At 34.7% G+C, this 5,409-nt stretch overlaps 1 pseudogene; it reads left to right on the top strand.

Annotated features, from left to right (window-relative positions):
• The first annotated feature begins 405 nt into the window (after positions 1 to 405).
• On the top strand, positions 406 to 2,362 carry LOC122521749 (annotated as a pseudogene).
• Positions 2,363 to 5,409: the final 3,047 nt, after the last annotated feature.

Here is a 5,409-nt window from a genome sequence, read left to right on the forward strand (position 1 = left end):
GGACTGAGGCAGGACGATGCGCTTTCCTCTAAACTTTTCGTCACTTTGTTACAGAGCATGTTAAACAAAATGAATTGGGACAACATAGGAATTAACATTGACGGAGAGAACTTAAACCACCTATGCTTCGCCGATGACATCGTCCTAATAACAGACAACATGCCAGAAGCACAGACTATGATGCAAAACCTTTATGAGGCGGCAGGAGGAGTAGGACTAGAAATAAATATTTCAAAAACCCAATATATGACTAATCTAATTTTGAGTGATTCCATTAAAATTAACAACAATAACATAGAACAAGTAGGTTTATACAAATACCTGGGACTCGAGATAAGTATTGGAAGAGACAAGCAAACACACGAAATAAAGCGTAGAATAGGTTTAACCTGGGCAGCTTATGGAAAATTAAGAACAGTTTTCCGATCTAATCTTCCAAGGTGTTTAAAAAGGAAGGTATTTAACCAGTGCGTTCTCCCAGTTTTAACATACGGCTCAGAGACATTAACAATGACCAAAAACAACATTCAGAAAATACAAGTCATGCAACGTAAGATGGAGAGATCAATGCTTGGAATTACCCTCCGAGATAGAATCCCAAATAGAACCATCAGACACAACACAGGACTAAGAGATGCTGTTGAGACCATTCTGCGTATGAAGTGGAACTGGGCGGGCCATGTGGCCAGAGTAACCGATGGTCGATGGACGAAAACAATATTACAGTGGAGACCAAGAGTGGAAGCATACAGAAAAAGAGGACGCCCACCAGCCCGATGGAGTGACGACATAAGGAGACTCGCGGGAAACTGAATGCTGATGGCACAGGACCGGAAGGAGTGGCAAAATATGAGAGAGGCTTTTGTCCAGCAGTGGACAGTATAGGCTGATGATGATGATGATAATGATGATGATGATGATGATGATCCCTTGTAGGGCAATGAATACGAAAAAGAAAATAACGATGTCACGTTCGAGATCTAATTCAACTTCTGATTCTGACGATGGTAGTAAGATCGTTCCAGTCTCAAAAAGGAAGAGACTAAGCACTTTTGATAACATCTAGTAGCGAAGATAGTATTTCGTGCAATTTTACCAGTTCTGCGACATGTGAAAGTATTTCTACGGATGGTATAGATGAACAAGAGAATTCAGTTCGCCTTACTGAAGATATTGGGCCACAATTATCGCTAACTAGCGAATCTAAGCCTATCGATTATTTTAATCTGTTTATCGATTCGTCTTTGTTAAAAATAGTGGTTTTCGAAAAAAATAAGTACGCCGAATAACTAATAAAATCACTTGATATCACCCGCGGATCTCGAATGAAACAAGGGAAACCAGTTACTTTACTCGAAATGAAGAAAATTTTGTCAGTTTTGTTGGAAATGGGATTATTCCGAAGCGATCAACAATGTTTTCTTATTGGACCGAAAATTCAAGGAGCATATCCTGGTTTTCAAAGATGTTTCCGCGGTATAGATTTCAGCTTATTCTTCAATGTTTTCACTTAGTTGATAATAAAGAATATTTCCCACCAGGCCATGAAAAGTACGACTCATGTATAAAATTTATGCTAATAGTTGAAGACGCGAATAGGGTATTTAAATTGTACTACAAACCGCATTTAGACAAAGCAGCTAAAATGCTTGATAGGCTGCACAAGGCTTCATTGGATGTAGGCCTTAAAATCAATGTTGCTAAAACTAAAATCATGACAAACCTTGTTCCCAACCAAAATATAGTCCTAGGTGATTCTCAAATTACACAAGTTACATCTTACGTGTATTTCGGCCACGAACTACGAATAGATAGAGATAATCAAACTTGTGAAATTAAAAGAAGAATATCACTAACTTGGGCTGCCTTCGGGCGACTTGGTTATATATTTAAAGAAAACATCCCCCTTTGCCTCAAACGTAAGGTGTTTGAAAGCTGTGTCCTACCAGTTATGACCTATGAAGCCGAAACCCTGACTCTTACTAAAAACTCCGTGAGGAAAATAAGAGTGGCTCAGAGAGCCATGGAACGTTCTATGATGGGAATATCGTTAAGAGATAGGATTACGAACAAGTATATTAGGAGGCAAACGAAAGTTACAGACGCTGTTGAAAGGATAGCTTCCCTAAAGTGGAACTGGTCTGGACATGTGGCCCGTATGAGGGATGAAAGGTGGACTAAAATACTACTGGAGTGGAGACCACGACAAGATGCCACACGCAGTAGAGGACGACCTCCTACTATATGGCGAGACGATCTGAAACGCTTTAAAGACAATTGGATGCAGGAGGCACAAGATAGAAAAGAATGGACAAAGTTACGGGAGGCCTATGTTCAGCAGTGGACAACTATGGCTGTGTGATGATGATGATGATGATGACAAACCGCATAAAGAATTATCTATCGACGAATCCTTGGTAGGAACTTTATGTCATTCGAACATCATGCAATATATGCCGAATAAAAAACACCACTGGTGTGGAGCATCAAATTTTGGATACTTTGCAAGGCAGTATCCAAATATTGTTTAAGTTTTTACTTTGACAAGGAAGCTATAGTCAAAACTGATACTACTAAGTCACGAGAACATGGACTTGGATACGAAGTCATTATATATTTATTGGAGCAAACCCAGTATTTAAATAAAGGGCATCGTGTATTTGTCGATAATTACTTTAGTAGTATCGCTTTGGCCAAATATTTATATTACAAAAATACATACTTAACGGGAACAATTAGAACTAATAGAAAAGGCATACCTCCTAGCGATATAAAAACTGTTAAGAAAAAGTTTAAGGATATATTTAAATATATTTTAATATAATGATCATACATACTCCTTCAGGATATATACTTCCTTATACATAACTTTGAACATTGCTTCTTGTCTCAAACTAAACCATATACATATCTTACAAGGGGACCTTAAACTGAGGCCTCCACGGATTATAATGAGCTTTGGTATTTTACTAGTATACTTCTAGGTTGTTATCGTGGTAAAGTATTTTGCACTAACGCTCAACCATTTTTGAGAAAAAAGCTTTTGAAGTTTTTGTTTTTGTTGTATACATGTTTATATTATCTTAAATTCGACGGTCTTTTAAGTGGCGCACTAGTGTATCTAGTAGCGTTCTCGCTTCTCGTGGTGCTAGTAAGTGTTCGATCCTTCATGGGGGAATTTTCTTTTAATAATTTTTTTCTGTCTGTTTTCAAATTATTTTTTCATATTTTTTAATTTTAAAATATATACAGAAAAGAAAAAATTATTTATTACAAAAAAATTAGAAATAATAAATTTTTTCACATCTTGCGAAAATAATAAAGGAAAATTTTATCTTTGAATTACAGTTAACATTTTATTTTTTAACAGGTATATGAAAATAGATAAATAAAGATTTATCTCTCGTGAAAATTGTATCCAAGATATAATCAATAGTCCATCATCAATTGTCATCAAAAATTTTTCATAAAATGATTCGATATACATGGTACGCTTTGAAATTATTAAAACCAAATGAAAGAGAAATGTTTTTAAACGTTAATCAGGTTTGTTTTTCAACAAATCTTTTAAAAAATCGTTGTTCATGTAACAAGTCATCTTTTATTAATTGCGCGAGATGTGAAAAAATTTATTGTTTTGAATGCTTTTACGAGAACTATCACTCTGGAACCTGCGTTTAATAAATAATAATAAATGTACAATAAATGTTAAAACTCATAGATATAAAAAAATTATACATAAAATTGTTAATGATTAGAATATATACGATTGTTATTTGTTAGTACATTGAAGATTTATCTATTTTCATATACCTGTTAAAAAATAAAATATTAACTGTAATTCAAGAATTAAATTTTCCTTTATTATTATCGCAAGATGTGAAAAAATTTATTATTTCTAATTTTTTTGTAATAAATAATTTTTTCTTTCCTGTATATATTTAAAAATTAAAAAATATGAAAAAATAATTTGGAAACAGACAGAAAAAAATTATTAAAAAAACTTTCCCTATGAAGGATCGAACACTAACTATCGACACGAGAAGCGAGAACGCTACTAGGTACACTAGCGCGCCATTTAAAAAACGATCGAATTTAAGATAATATAAACATGTATAAAACAAAAACCAAAACTTCAAAAGCTTTTTTCTCAAAAATGGTTGAGCGTTAGGACAAAATACTTTATCGCGATAACAACCTCAAAGTATACTACTAATATACCAAAGCTCGTTAAAATCCGTGTCGGACTAAGTTTAAGGTCCCCTTGTCAATGATTTTATATTAATTACAGTTGAAATGCCTAATAAAGTTACCAGAGACGATCGTGAGAGTATTGGTTCGAAATTGGACAGATCTAAAAAAAAAAAATTGTACCTCCACACAAATGTAAAAAAAATGAGATCGAAACAAACAGTTCGTCGGCAAAAAAAATTAAAATTTATGTTGCTCGAGCTGTACCAAAAGAATCTTTCATCCATCTAATTGCGGTGGTTTTTTCCCCTGAGAAATGATCCCCTCGAAGATGTATCTATTTCTTTCTTCTTCATGATCGACATCTATATAATGTGTCGTTTGCCGTCTACTTTTGCGGATCCTGTTTTGACTATAAAGATCGACGACGTTCGAGAAATATGATCAAGGAGAAAGTACAGAAAAGCGAACGAACCTTTATTGAATCTTAACGAAGAAGAAAAGGTAAAAAAAAAAGAGAAGAGAAGAGAAGAGAACTCCGTCTATAAAAGCAACTTTATATAAAACTTTCCTAACGAAAGAAAAAGATATAAAAATAAAATAATTAACCTTAAAAGAACTTGCTATTTACGCCACTGCGTTTCTACGAGTAGTTGCCGCCCCCCTCATCTAATTCGATTTTGACTAGTAACTTCCGTTAGCCATATGAACTACTTTCTTTTATCTTCCTCCCCACCTCCTATACTTCATCTAACTCATCTACACTGAGAACGAGTTTAATTCACTAACATTACGATTGCGACGAGTGCATAAAGAAGACGTCGATATACGAGATGGTTAAAACGGGTAAAGACGATAGATATATCATACAAGGAGGCGTGTTATTTAAGAGAGTAGGAGATGACGTACGTGTAATCGTTCCGAAAGAGATGCAAACGTCGATTATTAAGAAATACCGTGAGGTAGGTCATTTCGCCGCGAATAAAGCCAGAGTGCTCCTGGAAAAAGGATATTGGATTCCAGGATTACAATCGAAAGTAGGAAGAGTAATTTGTAATTGTGTAAAATGCGTTTTAGTTACGAGAAAAGAGGGTAAATTATAGGGATTTCTCAACCCTATTAATAAAGGCGAACTGCCGTTGGATAAATATCACATAGACTATCTTAGACCATTCCCATCTACGAGAAGAAATTACCATCATATTCAGGTAATAGTAG

The sequence above is a fragment of the Polistes fuscatus genome, unplaced genomic scaffold (genome assembly GCF_010416935.1).
Source record: "Polistes fuscatus isolate 324 unplaced genomic scaffold, CU_Pfus_HIC Scaffold46, whole genome shotgun sequence".
NCBI lineage: Eukaryota > Metazoa > Arthropoda > Insecta > Hymenoptera > Vespidae > Polistes > Polistes fuscatus.